We start from the raw sequence: 22,563 nt of genomic DNA, 5'->3' as shown, positions 1-22,563 counted from the left end.
TACTTTTCTCCCTTTTTAATGGGCTCTCTGGGAATCCAGTTTGTAGGTGATATAATGCTACATAAGTCCTCTGAACTGTCTATTATTTTATAATTGTGGGGAATGTAAGAAAGCTTTTGTGGATGTAAACCATGAGATGCAAACCTAAAAAAAAAAAAAAAAACTGAAACATTTCCAGAATTAATATTTGTTTTGTTACAGTACCATTCTATGTGTTTCATTTTTCCTATATTGAGAAGACCAGAATAAATGAGACCAGATGGTGGTGCCCTTCCGAAAAAAACATAAGCATAAAAATATTGCTTACTTTTGTAAGAATTGTATTGAAATGTAGTGTTTTATGAATTTTTATAAAGAAAGATGGCGTCGAGTTAACACAGAATTGTATGGTAACAAAAATCCGGAAGACGTGTTGCCTGGCCAGTAAAGGTGAACCTTTTTTACTTCTGCAAGAAAGATCAATGACATAGCTAGTGTACATTTACATCCTATTTTGTTTCTATTAGGTTCTGTAAGGGTTTGGTCAAATTCCCATGAATGGTTTCAGGGAAGTTTGATGAGATGATAGTGGTAGGATAGCGATCAATGTGCATCGCCAATGCTTATCTGGCATGCAACACAAAACTGTCTTGATTAATATTGAAAAATATAAGTGCAAAACAATGATTATAATGTAAATATTAGTTTTATGTGAACTGTAGACAGCAATGCAAATAAAGCATTTATTTAAATATTTTTAAATAGTAATACTACTTGCTGACAGCTGGGTTAGGAATACTAATCATATAATCTGAGACAAATCAACATTTTGGTTGTGAACCCCGACTTTTTAATTAAAATGCATTTTGAAAAGAGAGAGAGAGAGGGAGAGAGAGAGAGAGAGAATACAAGCCACTGTTTTAAAAGACACCAGCGCTTCAGAAAGACCCCAAGCCCACCGGGTTGGTTTTCACTTTACATTTCAAACGGAAGAAATACCACTATACTCAGCGGGATTTCTTGATGCAGAGACCAAGTCGAAATGTCAAACAGGAGAGAAAGAGAGAAACGGGAAAGACAGTGAGAGAGAGAGAGAGAGATGGACTGAAGTAAGACAGAGAAAACATGAGAGATGCTTTAATGATGTTAGTTCAGCCTCGTCCTCACCACTTACAGGCTATAAATAAATCTTGTTTTTAACAGCAAATGAAATATTAGAAAACAGAATTCACACCCTCTCATATGGCGTGGAGTTAAAAAAAAATGACTTGGGTGTCTTACATACATAATGTGGTCCAAATGTCTAAGTGCACTCAGATGGCATCTAGTCAGAAAGTGTGGTTTCGTGAAATATGGTACAGTACTGCATGGGGGAGTATCAATATGAGGTGTTGGTCATTATGTGTCAAGAACTCTTAAACTTCCAAGAATTGCTGCTGTCTGAATTTTGCTTCTTGCCCTGAAGCTTTGAGGCCTCAAAAAATCTCATTATACTAGTTTGTTGAGCTGTTCAGTTTCTCAAAAGAACGCCCTTTTGTGTTACAGTATTCTGTGGGAAAAAAAATGGACTAAATTATTTTCAATGCAGTGGTGGCCATTATGAAGTTACATCACTCTCCATGTTCATAATGTCTTTAGCTGTGAAACTTGTTTTACTAGATTCTTACTGGTACTTTGTGGGCTGTCTTATAAATCTTTCAAACTTATTGAAGGTTTTCTCCAATGTCTCCACTTATTCTGCTTTAAAATAGCCCTAACTTACTAACTGTTCTGGGGTTACATTTTAAATAACCTTACATATAAAGCTAGTGCACTATGTAGGGTGTAGAATCCCTTGTTTTATATAACAATGAATGCCATTCTTAGGGAATAGATAGGGATTTGGGATTCAGTCTTGGGTTGGATGCTAGTTAGATTTGTACCTTGCGTTAACTAGCAGTGATGAAAGCTTAAAACATAACACAGACAGTTACTGTAAGAGGCAATCCAGAACAACGTAGAAGCAGTTGCTAATGAGGCAGAGTGTTGTTTAAGATGACATAACATTATCAGATGTCATTCCTTGTTCAAAGTGATTCTGTGACTGGTTTTAATGTGTATCGCATACTGCCACTGAATCTTTTAGTGCTAGACAGTACCACCCTGTACTGGCCTACTTTTACCCATGGTGCCATCTCACTTAAACCGTTGTACCGAACAATGGGTAACTGGGTAGAGGCATTCCTTCCTTTAGCGTATCCTAGCTTTATTACTTTCTCTTACTTTCTCTTTCATAGCTTTGTTTAAAATGATTTTATATGGTGAGTAAATGTAGGGAAATATAATTAGTGATCCAGATGAATGAAGGTGGCTATGCTCCCACAGTACCATTTATATATATATTATTTTAACATACAGTATAAATAGTACCGTATATCACAAATTCAAACCATTTCAAAATATTCACATCTCTCATGTAATTGATTTTTTGATGGCTTTTGGTCTTGCTTTAACAATGATTGTCCTTCAGATTTTAAACATTACAAGAGAATGCCATAAATGTGATCGCTCTGATGTCTTTTTCCACCTACAATATTTTATGACTTTGAAAGCATGTCTTGTCTTTTCTTCTTTAAAGCAAGGTTAATCACTTCAGAAAGTGTCATTCCTGTGCTGTTTGAAAGCATACTGTTGTGGAGGAAGAATATTACATTACATACCTTATATACTGTTTTATATTGACTTTTCTGTTTATTATTATTTTGTAGAGCTGATGATATTATTAAAACACTATACTTTTACACTGTATAAAGGATTATAATCTAATTTACTTAACATAACAGGTTATTATTACAAAAAAATAATATTACGTTCATTTGGTACCTAGAGTAAATCCACCAAGCACGAGGAGAACATGCAAACTCCATGCAAACAGAGATGGGAATCGAGTCTGGCCGGGAATCTAACCCAGACCCTGGAGGTGCAAGGCGACAGTGCTGACCACTACACCACCGTGATACCCAGGAGCACTTAATTAAGTAATAACTTAATTAAGGGTAGGTGAGTTTTGATAGTTTAAATGCAAAAATCTGATTATAGTGTTGGGAATTAGTAATATTGATAGTATTTTGGGGTGTATTGTGTTGGATATAAAACATCTCAGAAATGTTAACTAGCACATAACGTCAGGTATCCTGAGGAGTACTACACAACCTGCATGCTATGCTAATGTTAGATATGATAAACAATTTTATTGTGTCATAATGTTGAAAAATAAATTCTACTTGAAAAACTGATCATGTGTAATTTTACAAGCAAACTAGCAAACTATATAATACAAATAAGAGTAGTAGCTGTAGCTTATAGCGTAGATATAAAGTATGGGATGATGAAAGACCAAAGCTATGGTTCTTGTATGATTTGCATTCCATGCACTTTTATTAAGGTATTTTTATTTTGCACACTGGACATTCCATATACTGTAGCTGGTTATTATTCTACACATTATTTTTTTAAGGGCACTAGCGGATGAAGTATTGCTGCTGGGTAAGCTCTGGCTTGCTGGAGGAGTTTGTGTCCATTGTGGTCCGGATGAATGACAAACTCTGTGTAACACACTGACTCGTGTCTTTTATCTTCAGCCACAGCTCTGCCATGACAAGTTTCTCTGCACTTGAGTGGCTCTGACACACTGCTACGGTTCATGAGAAGAATAAAATGCGGTCAGGATGCTGGGACTTACAGCACATTCGTCCACTTAGCTATGACTGTGTGTCAGAAAAGGGTCCCGTGAGCCTCTATTACAGCCTTTTCTTCCTCTAATGGTGGATCCTCCCTTTCTCTGGATTCATGTGCTTATTTACATGGCATCTTGTACTAAAACAACAGTGCACGTGAATGTTGTTCCAGGACCAGAAATAATACCCTCTGCTACTCTCCCATATAATATGTAATAAATATTAATAGATCAGCAAAGCTCAGCTGATGCCTTATTAGGGATAATTAAAGAGAATGTGATGAACTAGATAATAATAATTGTATTTATTTATTTTTGGTAAAACATAAAAAATAAAAAGAGAAAAAAAGAGATAGACAGTATAAGTTGTATAAATTAGCTATTATATGGCATTGTGGCTTATAGTATTAAAAGCACAGAATTGTTATACATTAAAACACAGACATTACATTGCTGTATTAATAACAAACACAACACTAATAATTAAATGCCCAACATTCTTGTTAGTCACTACATTTACATATATATATATATATATATATATATATATATATATATATATATATATATACACACACATACACACTGTATATAGTATTACACAGACTTTATTGTCTAAATAACTGGCAGCGAAAATGAGTGTACATGTCAAAACTGTGCCCAAAGTGGCAATATTTTGTGTGAGCACCATTGTTATCAAGCATGGCCTTAATCCTTCTGGGCATGGAATTCTTCATGTTGTTGCCCGGATCCTCTTCCACGCCACCATATAATGATATCACAGAGCAGCTGGATGTTAGACACATAGTGCTTCGCCACCTTCCGCTTAAGGGTGCCCCAAAAGTGCTCAATAGAGTTCAGGTATGGAGAAATACAGTACTTGGCCACTGACAAACAACATGAACATGATGAATAGGACATTACATGGTTAGATATACAGCTGTTATCACTTAAGGTCTATTCACTTTTGTTGCCAGTTATTTTGACAATAATGTATTTTATATATTATATTTATATTTTATATACAGGCAGAGTGCTAAAAATATCACCGCCATGCTAATACTCAGTACAACAGCACTGACTGTATAATACTGCTATTATAAAACAGTTCCAAAGACATAATTTATTACTAACAGATTATGAGTTCTGTGACTAAAGGAACTAGTGTTGAGTCTGTTAGCGATCAACAGTTAGTCACATACAGTAATCAACAGTCGAGCACAGCTTATCATTTACATTTACTAGATTCACTAATAATGCGACTTACCTGCTTGCACTTGCAGAGAATTCTACACAGAATGTAGTCCTTTCAAAAGTAAATTTCCTTTTAACAATAAAAAGTTTATTCAACAATGATGTTTCCTTTGAATACAATGCAAAGCCAAACTCTTTTATTGTTTCTGTTACAATAAGAAAACCGAATTTGCTCGATCATATCATTTGCAATCCTCCTGTGTCTTCACAGTATACTGACAGCAGCAAACTGATACACATTTCTGGTGGCATCTCACTAATTTAAGAAAAACTCAGCACAACTCGATAAAGAATGATTCTGTGACCTGGATTATGTTGGGATTGGCTCTCCAGGGAAAAGCATGTAGTTGTTCGTGCAGCTAGGACATGAAGCAGCACAAAAGAAACTTACCCTCTCTCTCTCGCTCTCTCGCTCTCTCTCTCTCTCTCTCTCTCTCTCTCTCTCTCTCACTTTCACTCATACACCCTGAATGAATGCAGTGAATAAATACACTCTGCCTTTGAGAATAAATCAGGTGAGCGGGTAACCTTACCATCAGCGTGACAGAGCGAAGGAGAGCACATTTTTGCATTATATAAAAATTTGCTCATGGCTGATTTGGCACACAAAAAAAGAAAAAGAAAAAAAAAAAACTTAAAATACTACAGCTTTGTGATACAATGGATTTTGAGTTCCCTCAACTTGAGCTTGGCCAACTTGAATAATTTTGTTCACATAACATCACTTTTCATTGTTAGTCAAAAAACAGCTCTGTTCAGCCTGGGTTTGATCTTACGATCCCCACATGATAACTTAAATTCTTTTCTGTTGTGCTGCTTAGAAGTCCATACATACGCTGAGACTGATCAGACAGTTTTTTTAATGATGTATGTGTATAGTTATTCTGTCTGACAAAAAGTGTAAGTTCTAGTTTGTTTTTGTCTTTCCTGAACTGGTTGATCAATTGCAGTGCATGTAAGTATTGATTGCCGAGTGGGACAACAGAAAAGTGTTAGCCTCATCATATGGGGATTCCTGGCACAGCAGACTAGCCGTACTTGGCAGTGTGGCACTGGGTCATGTTGATTACAACAACACTAGCCAAACATGGGTGCAACTAGATGTGGATGAATTGTGCCTCTGTAAATAAATAAAAAAAAATCTCTGTGAATAAAATTATTTAATTTGCCCAAATCTAAAAATTTTAGTTAGCTGATGATTTACCATTAGTAAGTTAGATCAATGACTTTGATTTTAATTTGAGAAAATTCTAAAAATGTATGGCATCACATTGCCCTAAATGTTTTTCTTGTGTTTTAGTATTCATACGGATACTTAAACACAGATGTAATAGTTATGACTGTGGCCTCACACCTCCAGGATTTGAGTCCCACCTTTGGGTTGGCAGGGTTGGGTCTGTTAAGGTTATTAGACTACTGTTAAGGTATTGGACTACTGGTAAGATGGTCCAAGGTTCAAACCCCAGCACCACCAAGTTGCTGCTGTTGAGCCCTCGAGTAAAGCCTTAACCCTTAACTGTCCAAAAGTATAATGTAAGTAAAGTAAGTCGATCTGCTCTAATGCCATAAATGTAAATAGGTGTGTGTCTGTGGAGTTTGCATGTTCCCCATATGTTTGGTGAGTTTCTTCCACAGACTTTGCAGACATGCAAATCAGGCTAATTAGTGTTTCCAAATTGTCTGCAATGTGTAAGTGTGTGCATGCCTAGACCTATACTCCAGAGATTACGCTGCCTCATCAACTAAGTGGTAAAAATGTGCCCCATTCTGTCAATATGTACTGCTAGCTATGGTCAAATGTAACAAATAATGCTTTATTTTATTGTAAAATATTGTAGATAGCTAGCTAAGGTTGGATTATTTGGTAATAGTTACATCTCATTATAATTGACAGCAGCCATTTAAATTCAGTTTTGGCCCCATTCTTGCCTGATAATGGCTTCCAGCTGCTTAACCATTCGTGGTCGCCTTTTACATATTTATTGATGCACCAAATGTTCTCTATAGGTGAAAGATCTGGACTAGACCCTTATACTATAATGCCATGCTGTTGTAATAGCTGCAGTATGTGGGTTTGCATTGTCCAGCTAAAATACACAAGGCCTTTCCTAGAATAGATGCTAAAACCTTTATATACCATTCAGCATTCATAGTGCCTTCCAAAACATGCAAGCTGCCCATACTGTACAGTTATGCACTTATGTACCCTCATACCTTTAGGGATGCTGGCTTTTGAACTGAACACTGATAAAATGTTGGAAGGTCTCCCTGCTCTTCAGCTTGGAGGACACAGCATCTGTGATGTTTAACAAAAATGTCAAATTTGGACTTGTCTAACCATAGAACACTTTTCCACTTTAAAACAGTCCATTTTAAATTAGCCTTGGCCCACAGGACACAACAGAGCTTCTTGACCATGTTCACATATGGCTTCCTTTTTGCATGATAGAGATTTAGTTGGCATCTGCAGATGGCATGGCAGATTGTGTTTACCGACAGTGGTTTCTGGAAGTATTCCTGGGCCCATTTAGTAATGTCAATGACACAATCATGTCGATGAGTGATGCAGTGTCGTCGGAGGGCCTCAAGACCAGGGATAGCCAATATAATCGCGCAAAGATTTCTCTATTTTCTCTGAATACAGTGCATAACAGTGAATGTTATGCACTGTAGATGATAAGATTTGCAAAGCCTATGCAATTTGACTTTGAGGAACCTTGTTTTTAAAGTGTCCCACAATCTTTCACAGATTAGAGAGGGTCTGCCCATTTTTACAACTTTATAGCTAATCATGTTACAGACCTGATGCTAAATGTTCTCACAGCTGAATCTTTTTCAAAGACTTCAATGCCTTTTCAACCCTTTTTGGATACTTGTAGCAGGCATTACATTTTAAGTAAACTTTAGTGAATAAAAGTGTAAAATTTAAACATTTATTACCTGCTTTATGTTCTGTTGTGAATAAAATATTGGCGTATATAATCTAAAGTCTTTTAGCTTTTATTTTATTCAAATTAAAAAAACGTCCCAACTTTTTCATAATTCAGTTTTTTTTAAAATAAGCTGTGTTACAACAGCTCACCCGAGAACTTTGAGAACTTTTGTTGTTAATTGAATTAATGTTGATGAATATGGCCAATGGTGCATTAACCTCTAAAATAAGATCTTTAAATCTTTAATAACTGTAATAACATACAGAGAACTACAAACCTAAAGATTCAGTTAGACCATACTAGATCTACAAGGCACAGCAGCATTTGAGTTGTCTAAGTATTGCTGCACTTTACGTTCTAGTGTATAAATAACCCAAAAACGTGAAAATAATATTTTTTATATTTTCACAATTTAGAGCTTTTCTACTTCCACTTTTTTTCCACAGTAACTGCATGAATTTTACGATAAAGTTTGAGTTTTGACAGGGAAGTACTGCAACACTACAGTAACAGCATACCTTGTTTTCTCCATAGATTCACCAAAAAATAAAATCCTGAGAGCGCAGTTTATCTGTGATAATAACATACCATTTATAATTTATAGAGCTGTGAAACACTGGTGCCTCTTCCCACACTGCCACATAATATTCAGATCCAGCAGATTATTGATGATAAAAGTAGTCTGGATGTGGGCGGATGTGAATTTTTTCACGTCTCTCAGGAAAATATGTAAAAATCCACAAAGCAACTGTAGGACCTGCTGTATGTCTGGAGTATTTACTTGGCTGTCCTTGTGGAGGGGGGAAACTGGGCAACATATTTAATGCAATTTCAATCACAGACTCAAGGAGAAAAAAAAAACCCAGACTGATTGTTTTGCTATTTAACTATTTTAACTTAAACCTGTGATTTAAACTAGGTTTACATGTACTCTCCTTTTTATTTTTAAATAAATTTAATTATTGTTAGCATAGATGTATAAAATTGCATGTGCGAATACATTTACTGGCCACTTTGTTAGCTACACCTTGCAAGTTCTGGTCCTTCTTTTGCTTTCAGAACTGATAAACTAATTTACATGCCAGAGATTCAATAAGGTGCTTAAAAAAATCCTTAGAGATTTTGGTCCATACTGAAATGATAGCGGCAGGGAGTTTGCATGTTTCTCCCAGGCTTGGTGGGTTTCCTCCCACAATCCAAAGACCAGCAGATTATGCTAAATGGCATTCAACAATGCTCAATTGCTATTAAAAATAAAACGCCAACATGTGCCATGAAAATATCCCCCACACCATTACAGTATACCACCATCAGCCTGAATCAGTAAAACAAGGCAAGATGGATCAGTGCTTTTATGTTGTTTAACAGCTGAATGTTGCGGCAGAAATCGAGACCCGTCAGATCAGGCCACTTTTTTGCCAATCTTCTAGTATCCAATTTGGTGAGTCCATGTAAACCGTAGTCTCAGTTTCCTGTTCTTAGCTGACAGGAGAGGCACTGGGTGTGAGCTTGCACAGCTATATCTCATCTGCTTCAAGGTTTAATGTGTTGCATATTTTGGTTGTAATTGGATGTACAGAGAACTGCTGAGAGAACTGCTGCTTGCTGGATATTTTCTCTTTTTCGGACCATTTTCTAAAAAACATAGAGATGATTGTGTATGAAAATACAAGTGGATCAATAGTTTCCAAAATACTCAGATTAGCCCATTTGGCACCAATAACCATGCCATGTTAAGAGTCCCTTATTGCATTTTTTTTTTTCATTCTGATGTGATTTCGAAGTTTAGAACATTGTCTTGACCATGTCTACATGCCTAGATGCATTGAGTTGCTGCAATGTTAACTAAAAACATAAAATAAAATGCAATTGTTTTCTTATTAATAAATGTAAGCACAAATTATAAATGAATACAATATTATGAACATTTTTGTCAAAAAGTCTGGTTCAAGTATTTCAGAAACTGCTGCTATCCTTGGTTGAGATTACACCAAAGAATGTTGGTGAAAACTCTTTAATAATGGAAGTAAGAGGAGAATATCAACTCTGGTTTAACCTAACAGGAGGGTCATGGTGACTCAAATAACCAATATTTACAACTATGGTGAACAGAAAAGCACTCTGAATACACAAAAACGAAAGAAGCAGGAGTTACTACAGTAGAACGCCACTCTTATCAGTCAGGAATGAGAATCTGAGGTGACAATAGGCAAGGCATACGATGAGTTTAAAAATATGTATTTGTGTCACTAGGTTGAGCAAAATACATTCACAATCGATTAATCTAGTTCCATAATATAGGACATATCATCTTTGTGAAACATTGCTCCATTCTTTTTCATTCAACTCCAATTTTGCTCTCTTTAATCATGCTGTCTGATGCTGTCCAAATAATGGTTAATTTTCTTCTCATTTAGACTTAAGTGCAGCAGCATATCATTTTTAATACAGGTGGTCAGGGTAAACAACACATCCTCTTCAGTTCTGTCACTCGATAGAGGAACTCCCCAGGGTTGTGTTCTCTCCTTCCTTCTGTTCTCATTATTCACAAGTGGACTCACCAGTCAAAACAGCTCAAGCAAAGATTTTTAAATATGCTGATGACACCACCATTATTGGACGGGATTCAGATAACGATGAATCACCATACCGACAGGAGGTGGCTCATGCTGCAACTTGATGCGAACACCTCCACAACCAACGAACTAATCATAGATTTCTGGAAGTCACTAAATCTCAAAGAGCACATCAGAACTGAGAACCATCCCAGAACCAATACAGAGTCTTCTGACTGCTCTTTGGATACTCACTTACACAAGCTTTAGAAATCGTTCATGTTGTCAAGCAGGCACAATGGCACCTCTTTTCCCTAAGGCACTTAAAAAAGTAAACAAAACTGAGTTTTTCTCTGAAATTATTGAAAAATCTTCACATGGACCATCATGATCTGGTAGTGCAACACAAACTCTAGCTGAAAGAAGACATCAACAGAATGCAGACAAGGCTTTAAAATAACTGGCATTTGCAGTGTTTTGCCCTGCACATCAAGAAGAGCTACTCTCAGCAATATTAAACATTCTCCAACTCAAAAATGCTTCTGTTCCTACCACTCTTGTTTGTATTTCTGCCTCTTTTTGTTCTGTAATGTTTATTGTCAACTGATTATTGGCATACATTCAGAGCGCTATTAAGGCCAAATTCCACTAAATGCTTCAGTGTCTTGGTCCCTTATAGAAAGTTTATTTTGTGAACGCTTAGGAAGCCTAATAAGAAGTGTTTAATAGACATTTTACCTAAATTCACTACCCTCACAGTTTGTAGATGAAACAGTAATTTTGGGAAGTAGTGTTGGCAGAGATTTAAAGCCAAATATAATCATGGTGACCCCAGAATAAGCATACTATTTTGGGGCAAATTATTCAATTTTACAATGTGTATAACTACATCTGTCAAACAAACTGCAAACAATAGCATCAGTTAGTGTGCGTACAAATGCTACACTGTGCACCACTAGCTAGTTACGAGGCAACAGAGGCTGTCTCACGAGATTCGAGTAGATATGTTCATTGGCTCATTTCAACGTTTTCTATGACTTGTGATGACAACATATTTACTGACATGCTGTAGATTTATATAATTTTTTAAAAAGTGTTCATGAACTTCGACTTAACGTAGTTGGTTTGAACTGTACCAGTATTGTATAATAAAATGCAGTTTAGAAAATGCTGTATAGAAAACTAACCTTAGTTTTCAACTAGAGTTTGACTCATTGAGTTCACTCAACATGGAATATGTGTATGGTATTCTGACAGGCCTGAACTCTAGGTCTCAGGTCTTAGGTAAAAACAACAGCTTGGATCTTCTTCTTGAATCTTGAGTTGGCTTTGTATCTTGTAGTTCCTGATAGGCTCTCCAGTTGTTAGACCTTGGAGAATAAAATCGATATCTATAAATGAACTGATGAACAGCACTGCAATGGGGGACTCGCATTCTTTATTCAACTAACATGAAATGTTACTGTACCATGAAGCTCTTTGCACATTAAGTGTCTCACAGTATAGTGTATTTATTTATATGAGACCTTCATTTAATCAGTGGATGCTGACAGAATGTATGCCCTGGGCACCAGCAGCCTTGAAAAGTAACACATATTACAATTTAAATAATAAATAAATAAGTGTAAAAAGTTTGCCATCAGTGTATCATTGATTTAAATATCTTAAAAGTTTTTACATTATTTAAAGGGAGAAATAAGGAAGAATAGACAATTGCAGACTAACTGCAATGATTATAAACTGATTTAGATGTAATATTTAAATTCTGCTATTTTAATACTAAATGCATCCATAATATGAGAATATTGATATGTTAAATAATATCTGGTTAGCAGTGGATATGATAGTGGTGAACTGACCCAGGGAAACAGATTACTTGATAACCTGATGTACATGGCATAAGCTGAAACAGCTTAAAATAATAGAATGGTCAGGACTCCATAGAAATATGTAAGCAGATCATAACTGCCACAATGCACCATGGTTTCGTACTGCGTACTGTTATTTTCAAAAGGTTTTCACATTAAATTGATTTATCAAATCAATTGATAGGTCAACATGTGTTCCAGTCACAAAATGTAACTCTTCGAGTTAAAAGCATAACCTTTGAACCAAAAACCTATGACTTAAAATACTAAGCGACCACTTTTTTAATGTTAAACATGGTCCATTACTTAAAACTGTAGCACGTATCTAACAATATTTCTGATTTTAGTTAAGAGTTTCATCATTCTGCAGGTGTTCAAGAACAAATTCTTCTTATGCACTGTACAAAGTAATCTCTGTCTCTGCCAGCAGCAGGTGGTCACTCAGGAGTTTGCCAGGAGCCTACAGGCTATGACCCAGAAGCTCTCAGCCAAGCAGCTGCCATCAGACCTTTGACAGCCATCAGACCTTTGACCTTTTTGGGGCACAAAACTTGGCCAGTGGCAGGTGACAAGCTAAAGGCAGCAATCCATACCTGCTTTGGGCTTTCTACTATTAACTCCATTTCATGTATGGTACTAAAGCACCATGAAAAATCCCACCAACAATGTGGCACCAAAGCATTTCCCTGAATTGATTATTGAGCCCATAAACACTTAAAGCTCCAATCTCCAGTGAGGCAAAGATAAAGGCCCTTAAATATGTGTGCTGGCAACCCTGAACATCCAAGACCAACAGACTTGGTGTTCCAGCAAACCCATAAACACCCATTCAGTCACTGGGAGGCCATTTCGAGGGAGGTATTCAGGGCAAGTACACCTCTCTGGTGAGATGTAGCCAACACTGATTTGTTAGGAAATTTTTGTGTACTGAAGTCCCATAATTGCTCTACTCCAATGGTTCTCATCAGGGGGGGGCGTGGAAAGATCGGAAGAGGGGCGCAAATTGTTTTCAAGAAAAAACAGAGACAATGCATTATTTGGGCACTGGGTGTATTTTATTGCATTTTACCTTTCAGGTAAAATGAACATGGAAAAATGGAAAAAAACCTGCATGATTTGGAAGAAAATGTGCTTAGCTTGGGGTGAAAAAATCCGCTCCTTTCTCTCTGCATTTTTCTGTCGTTCTGGAGAGGCAGAGCTTATTAGCCCACCTTTTATCCAGCTGTCAGTACAGACACGTTTAGATTGTCATTAGCAGCGGAACAAATTTTTGGGAGGATAATGGATAAATTTATTACACCTGCAAAAAGGAGATGTCCTACTGCTAAGAAGTGTAAGATACTGAAGTATGACATTAGCTATTGTCAGCTTGGCTTTACGGTGGCTTAGACAGATGCTGAACCGCTGCCCAAGTGTGTCATTTGCGCAGATCTGCTGGCAAATGATAGCATGAAGCCATGCAAGCTGAAGGGCCATTTACATTTAGGCATTTGGCAGACACTCTTATCCAGAGCGACTTACATTTTTATCTCATTACACATCTGAGCAGTTGAGGGTTAAGGGCCTTGCTCAGGGGCCCAACAGTGGCAACTTGGTGGTTGTGGGGTTTGAACCTGAGACCTTCTGAACCGTAGTCCAATGCCTTAACCACTGAGCTACCCCTGGCTAGTTCATTTAGAAACTAAACATCCAACACAATAGGACAAACCCTTAGATTATTTCAAATTAAAGTTATCTGGCCTTGAACAGCAGAAACGCAACCTCAGCAAACACACATCAGTGTCCAACAGGTGTCTAGAAGCGTCGTGCTATGTCTCTAAACGTGTGGCTAAATTAGGTAAACCTCACACAATCGCCGAGGTGCTTTATTTATGACATCCCCCTTTCTAACGACACTGTTAGCCGCCGCATATCTGACATGGCAAGCGACGTTAAAGAGCAATTGCTAGTTAACATCTTGCAAAGCCAGTACTATGCCATACAGCTTGATGAGACAACTGCTGTTGTAGGGCTAGCACAGTTGCTTACCTATGTCAGATATGTAAAAAATGCTAATATTGAGGAGGACATTCTTTTCTGTCGGCCCCTGTCATGGGATAAATGTGTCAGTATGTGCACAGACGGGGCCCGCTCAATGACTGGGAGGGTTAGCGGCCTTGTCACTCGTGTCCAGAATTTAGCTCCATTAGCCAAGTGGACCCACTGTAGGATTCATCGCGAATCTCTCGCATCAAAGAAAATGCCTAAGTGTCTTGAGACAGTTTTAAAGCAGGCAGTGCAAATTGTCAATTTCATTAAGGCACGCCCATTAAACCCCGCTTATTTTCCTTGCTATGTCAGGAATTGGGAGCCGAACATGGACAGCTCCTTTTTCATACTGAGGTTCGCTGGCTCTCCAGAGGTCAGGTTTTACATCGCCTCTTCGAATTACATTACATCACAAGTGAACACATTTCTTGTAAATGTTAAGTCCGACCTTGTGCGTTACCTGGATGACCCCCTTCGGTTAGCGCAGTTGTCATACCTTGTAGACATTTTCGATAGGCTGAATTCGCTGAACACATCTATGCAAGGGAGATATGCCAACATCTTGCTTCTTTCAGAAAAAGTCAGTGCATTCGTTGGAAAACTGGGTCTTTGGCGTGATCGTCTGATTAATAAAAATGTTGACATGTTTCCAAACTTCGCTGACTGTGTGCAAGAGACAGGGATAAATATCTCTTCTTTGATTGATACAGTCGCTCAGCATGTAGAGGGACTAAAACAACAATTCGGCCGTTATTTCACCGAGGATTTCAGTTCATTTGCTTGGGTCAGAGACTCCTTTATCTGCCCAGGAAAAGACCTTCCAGTTGACATGGCGGAGCAGTTAGTCGAATTAAAGTGCGACACGAGACTGCGAGACTTATACAGCTCTTCCTCACTGCCGTCATTTTGGTTGAGCTAGATGCCTGAATATCCTCAGTTATCTGACGCCGCCGTTAAATTACTACTTTCATTCGCCTCAACTTATCTGTGCGAGGCTGGGTTTTCAAAATTGACAGCTTTGAAAACAAAGTACCGAGATCAGCTCCAGGTGGAAGATGACCTGAGGCTTGCGCTGTCCAACACTGAGCCATGAATTGCGCTTCTTTGTTAAAATAAGCAAGCGCAGGTGTTCTTTAACGGTGGGCTGAGACGCAGACGCACCCTGGGTTCCAATTTGTATAATATCTGCCTACTGAATATTATTTAGGGCGGATAATATGCGGATGCTTGTAAAATACAACAAACTAATTAAATGCAGCATGCTTCACACTTAAAATAATACTTACACATTATTTAGCGTTTACACGTTACAACTGATACTACTTTAGGTTCTTCTGTTTAAAATAGTTACCATAGGTATAATTTTGATAACATGTTCCATAACTGTCTAGCCATCTGTCATTGTATATAGTTGTATAAAACTCATAAAAGTTATTTTAAAATAACTTTTATTTTTGTGATGGAAAATGATCTATCTATCTATCTATCTATCTATCTATCTATCTATCTATCTATCTATCTATCTATCTATCCATCCATCCATCCATCCATCCATCCATCCATCCATCCATCCATCAATCAATGGATTTATAAGGTGTGTGTATGGGGTGTCTAATACAAAATGGACTTTCCTTTTACTGGCCCCATAACATTATCATAAAGAACATGCTAGAAAAGTTTTTAAAACGGTTTCATTGACAAGCATAGAGGGTGAAGTCATATTTAGTTTACTGTGCCCCATATGCCAGCACAAATATCACTCATCTCACTCCAGTTCACTGGAATTGGTATATTTTAATCATCATTGGCTATGCCATGATGTACCCTGAGCCAGTCCCCATACAGAGGGGGCCCCAAAGAACATTACCCAGGAACCATACATTTTTAAAAGAAACAATAAACTAGTTTAGGGATCTATTTTCCATCCACAACACTGCAGAGGAAGAAGTGACGGAGATGCAGGGATCATTAAATAATCCATCAGGTCCTGGATTCGCCACTGATTGAGTACTTGAAAGCATGCTTGATTTCTATGTTGGACTTAATAAAAAGATATTAGGAAAAACAACAAAAAAAAAAAACCTTCTTGATGAAGCCAATTTGAAAACTGCTTTTAGCATCAACAATAGACACTGCCAGTGGACAATGGACATTGGTTGTCCAATTTGGCCTTCATAGGGGGCATCCTAAGATTCAGGGCCTACAGAGTGGTCAATAAAACCAAATTCAAGCAATGAGAACTTTAGCAAGATTTATGAATGAATGGACCCACTAACACTGACAAAACCATATATATATATATATATATATATATATATATATATATATATATATATATATATATATATATATATATTCACAAAGTAAGAATCTATTCCTCTCCTTAATGTAGCAGGCAATTGGTACACTCCAATTGGCCACTTTTTGTATTTAGCAGCTCTGCTTGTATAACCTGGCATGTATCATTTGCTCCAACCAAACAAGATACAAGAAAAAAAAAACTAAATATGCATGTTTGTTACAGGTGAGGAAATGTTTAATATTTAATGATCAACCTAATTCAGAGAAAATTACCTGTTAATTGTAAACCAAATATACTACAGTGTATAATCCAAGAAGGAAGAGGGTTAACAACAGTCAAATTAGCTGTGTGACAGCAGGTTTGGCCACCACTTAACAATTCTTTTCAGTTTCCCCCTTTCATAGCTCATTAAGAAGTGGGTTGTCTGCACCCAGGCTAAGAGATGTTCCATTACCCTAAAATAACTTTCAACGGCCCTCTGGTGCTCTGTATGCCTGACTTTGAAAAGCCCTTCCGTTTCCACAAAGATGCATTGGAAATCAGGCATGTTCCTTTTCAAGGGTTCAATAGAGAAGAGCAGCTCATCCTTTATGTACTGTAAGTAGGAAGCTTTCACTCCAGAAGAAAAACTATGCAGCCACATTGAAAAAAAAAAAAACGGTCTATGCATGTAAACAACAATTAAATTAAGCGCAGAAATACATAATGGTAAATAAAGGTAGACAGTAAACAGTAGAATTGAACTCATTACAAAGTTGTTTTATGACAAACGTATGTTTGTATCGTAGACACAATATCAATATATAAAAGCTACATGAGACCAGAATTAAAATGAGAAACTAAAGCAATAAAACGGTCATTGAACTGTCCTCATATTTAACAGGGAGAAAGACAGTTTATTAAGTTACCAGACCATGGTCTCTTTTCAGTGAATGGTAAAGTTAAAGAAAATATTGCACAAAAAAAACATGCTGGTTTTCTTTCTGTGGAATTCAATGTTGAACATGCTAAGCCCGGCAGCTAGCTTGAGCTAGGGGGTGGGGAAACAGTCTCAGTATAGTACCATTGGTACAGTCACACAAACGCAATCTCGCTGCTTGCCAGCCTTCTGGGTGGGTGCTGAAGGGACAGCGCCAGTCCATCACCCACACTGTCATCACCCACACACCACATTGAGAAGTATAAAAGGAGAAGTCATGAAATAAAAAAATGTCATTTTTAACCTTCTGAGACGCATACTCTACTGTTGTGTACATTGAGAAAAGAAGGTTTGGTAAAAGAATAATACCCAATAGTCCTCATCTAATGGTCCTCATATGAGGATCGTTCAAGGATATATAGACAATGTAGTTGGGAGAAAGTGTCACGTCATCATATGTTAAATGTGCATGCACTTGGGGTGTGAACATTTGTGTGAATCAGTTTATGGTTTGTGATTACATTCATGCATTAAACAGTCTTTTCTGTAAGTTTCTCAGGAAAAGATAAGTATCACCAGGAGACTATAATCTTTGGCTCCTGTTAGTAAAGAATTTAAATATGTTAACTCATTAGTAGCTACTTGTCCTGCATATTATCCTACAAAGACTATATATTTGAGATTGCCCTAGTAAAATCTACTTATTTAAGTTTCTGTACAGGAGAGCCAAGTAACTTGTATTTTTGTCACACAGTGCACATAGCAGTCTGGCTTTTGTAGACTATCAGCATTAGTCATATTCTTTTTAAACACCAAATATAAATACGGTATGCCAGGATTAAAGTCAGCCATTAGATAAAAGAATAGTTATATATCTTGTTACACGAGCTGCACTTGTGAAACTTTCCATTCTGAACAACCCTTGTGCGGTACCTTCAACATTTTCCCCAAGTGCACGTTATTAATATTTTGTAAGAGAGTAAAGTTGCCTATTACCTAGTCAATAAAAAAAGGAGATACATTGTAATTAAATCTTAAAATGAAGAGATTTAAAGTGTGCTTCTTGCTTCAGTCTGAGTGTTATAGCTGAGAATGCATTTTCTTTAAATATTGATGTTTCGGCTCTAAGGTACTATCAGTTCACAGAATAGAGTGGGTGTGCTTTTTCTGTCTAGGAAATGAAAAGATCTCTGACTGTCTGATCCCACATGCACATGCTAAGATTGGAAGACAATAAAATATCATACAGTGGTGGAGGTTTGGGAAGAACATTTTTTTGAACATGGTATTATTTTGTTGGTTAACCATGACTCATTTACAGTAAGTTGTTGTTTAAAATCATACAGTACTGATATCATTGATGCAGTGGAATTAAGAGAAAAAAAGTAATACATTAAAACATTTTTTAAAGGATACATCTTTAGACACAACACATGAATAATAAACAATGCATTTCTAATTGAAAAAAAAAATCGTCTTATCTGTCCTGAAGTTTTTTTTTTCTTCTAGTGGGTACCTTACTTACTGTAAAGACCTGACACTGTAAACTCCTTCTATAACACCAGTATCTATGAAAGAGATGCTACTACGGAAATAAATAAAGTATTTAAACATGCATAAAACCTGTAATTTGCTATTATGCAAGGATTAACACTTACTGAGATGGTGCGAGAGCGTGAAGTGTGTTATTTAGGTATAACAGCATGATCCAGAGTGTGTTATTCCACCTATACCATAGGGATTATCAACAGTTACAATGTATAAATTGCTACCACATAACACATCATGCATTTTTAAAGTTTAAAGTTATATTTAATCTTGTCAAGATAGAGTCTGTTATCACTTATGTTATATCATTGATAAACTAGTTTTATCAGCCTCATTATATATATTTTATAGATCTTAGAGGTAAAAGAAATAATAGACGAAGCTTGTAGCAATATATCACTTATCTTTCCCACTACTCTCCTGCTTGGTCTCTCTGTTTTTGTTTTCCACAGTTTCTATTTTTTAGGTGGCATAGTGGTTAGCACTATGGAAAAAAACTACCTACCTACCTACCTACCTACCTACTGTACCTAACTAACTAACTAACTAACATCAATGGTTGCATCTTTTAGTCTCAGTGTTGAGCTGGTTTAATAGATACACCGATCAGCCACAACACTAACACCACCACTAGGTGAACTGAATAACAATTAATATACCAGTAAACTGGTGACAGAATCATCTCCCAGGCTCTTCTACACCCACAGGGACCAAAGTCCAGCCGATCCAGTCTGATCCCACAAAACAGCCAATGAAGCCCAAATGTCTATAAAAGTCAATGCTGGCCATGATCGGCCATGCTACTATAATACCCAGTGCACCACAACATGCTTAGCAGTCAAAGGGTTCAAGGTTGTTGATCCAAATTGCACAAACCTCAATCAAGCATCCATGGAATGCATTAGACAAACAAGCCTGATCCAGAGAGCAAAGCCCCACAGTACACTCCCAGGGGTCCCATGCAGCCATGCCCCCAGGGGCCAGAGCCACCCCGGCAGCACAAGGGGAACCTAAAACACCTAGGTGGTTTTGATGTTAAAGAATCAATCTGGGCATTAATATACAGCTATGATTCATGCTTTAACATGCTGTTATTACAATTAATTGAGAATTTTACATCACTGTGGTATAAATGCTCGAGTCTTAAATCTGACTCAGATATGAAGTGACATCTGAATTAATGTTTCATAATGATAAGTGTTTGATGATAATTGTTTAGGCCAAGGAGACATTTAAAAAATATATATATTTCACCGAGCGATTAGAGCCAAATTGGACCCTTTTATTCTTTTGTGACACCATGAATCACTGAGGGAGTGAAAGAGAAAGAGAAAGAGAGAAAGAAAGAGAGAGAGGGAGAAAAAAAGAGGGAGAGATGCTTGAAGAGGAATCCTCCCCCTCCTCTCATAGCCACTAATTGTAGTCGACTCGTCCCCTGTCAGAAGTGTTAACAGCGCCTCAAAAGTGAGCTGTCAACACAGTCAACACACATCACTAAATATAAACACATCCCCTCTCGCTCTCTCTCTTACACTTACTCACTCTCCTCAACCCTAATGGGCTGCTGAATAATTCAGCCATGATCAGAATAAAGCGCACAGAGACACACAGAGAGGAAGGGGGGGGGGGGGGGGAATCAGTCTCGCACCGCTACCTTAGAAAAAAGAGGGGGTGGTGTAATTTACTGACAGAGCTCTGTCCCTCTCTCTCTCGCTCTCTCTCACTCACTCTTTCGTGCATGTGTATTTAAGTATTTGTTCAGTCTTTCCCTGGCTTCTTTTTGCTCTTTTTTTTTTTTTAAATCTTGTGCATATATGAGTTTCTATCGGTTTCTCCATGTCTCAACTCCTTCTTTATTTCGGATTTCTTTCTTTCATTTTATTACATTGTCTCTAATTTTTATTTATCATTCATATTCTCTCCTATTCTTTTCTTCAAATTATCTAACTTTTTCTTCTTTACTTCTCCCTTTATTGATTAGATTTTTTCTTTATCTGCTGTTTTTTTTTCTCTTTACTAAATATTTCAACATTTGTACTAAATACAAAAATACTATCTATTTAATAAATAACAATATTAAATACTATGAATTGTTTCTGCTTAAATCTTCTCTCACACTTTCTCTGACTGTCCTGTTTTTTTTTTTCTCGTGACAGAGAGAGAGAAAGTTGTCTTGTACATGATATAGATAAAAAAAAAATTGGAGGATGGTATTTTCACCGCTCAGTACGGTACGTCAAAGGTGGGTGCGGATGTGTGGGGTGTCATGTGATATTTCAATGTGTGTATGTGTGTGTAAGAGAGAGACAAACAGAAAACGACGGGGAGAGAGAGAGAGAGAGAGAGAGAGAGCGTGGTGAGGAGGGAGGGTGTAAGATTGGTGGCCTCTTCTACGCACTCTGTCATATGTTCTCATGAGGGGTCCAGGAGCAGCAGCCAGAAAAAAACATGCACACTTACACACACACACACACACACACACACACACACACACACACACACACACACACACACACACACACACAAATGGAGGGAAGAGAAAATGTGTATAGAGCTTCTGGAGGCTGTGAGAGCTTGACAATGACAGCAAGATTGTTAAATTGGTGATCGTTCCCTCTCTCTCTCTCTCTAGCATCATTTTCTTATCATTTTCTTTCTTACTTTCAGTCTCTTTCTCATTTTCACAATGCTTTGCTTTCTATCGAGTATATATATATATATATATTCCTTATTTCCTAATGCTATTTCCTTCCTTCCTTCTTCCCTTCCTTCTTCTCCTAATGCTGTCCTCTTCCTTTTATTTTATATTAAGTCTCTCTCTACCTCTCACACTCTCATTCCCTCGCTAGCATCATTTTCCTTCTTATTTTTCTAACTGTCTGTCTCTCTCATTTTCACAATGCTTTGGTTTCTATCGAGTATATTTGGTTCCTTTTTTAATTCTTCTTTCCCTAATGATGTTTTCCTTCCTTTCTTCCTTTCCCCCTCCGTTGTTTGATTTACTCTTGTTTTTCTCTTGTCTCTCTCTCTCTCTCTATTCAGAGCTCCTCCCAACACAAGGTCTCATGTTTAATGAGTCTAGACATCTTGTGCATATTAAACTAATTTGTGCTTAGCTTAATTAGCATGGTAGAGGGGGGTTAAGGTGCCGACTTGCCGCTGTCAGCACTCTGAAAATGCAGCCCTGTTACTTTACACTGTAAATATTGATCCAGCACTTCCATTTTGCTCTTTTTCTGTCAGGTGTTTGCTTTACCTGATCTCTTACACGTCCAATTTATCTTTCTTTCTTTTGTGAGAGTTCATTCTTCTGAATTGTTTGTGACTTACTGTTATCAGTCTTTCTTTAAAGCTTATGTGGTTTAGTCTTTTTATATTATAATCACAATAGTATAAATGTTTTCATATATTTTCGATATATGTTTTTTATTTATTTATTTTTTTTTTACACTTTTGGCAAAT

Source organism: Clarias gariepinus, chromosome 26 (assembly GCF_024256425.1).
Source record: "Clarias gariepinus isolate MV-2021 ecotype Netherlands chromosome 26, CGAR_prim_01v2, whole genome shotgun sequence".
Taxonomy (NCBI): domain Eukaryota; kingdom Metazoa; phylum Chordata; class Actinopteri; order Siluriformes; family Clariidae; genus Clarias; species Clarias gariepinus.
The sequence above is the reverse complement of the archived record's forward strand: the minus strand, read 5'-3'. Positions refer to the sequence as shown.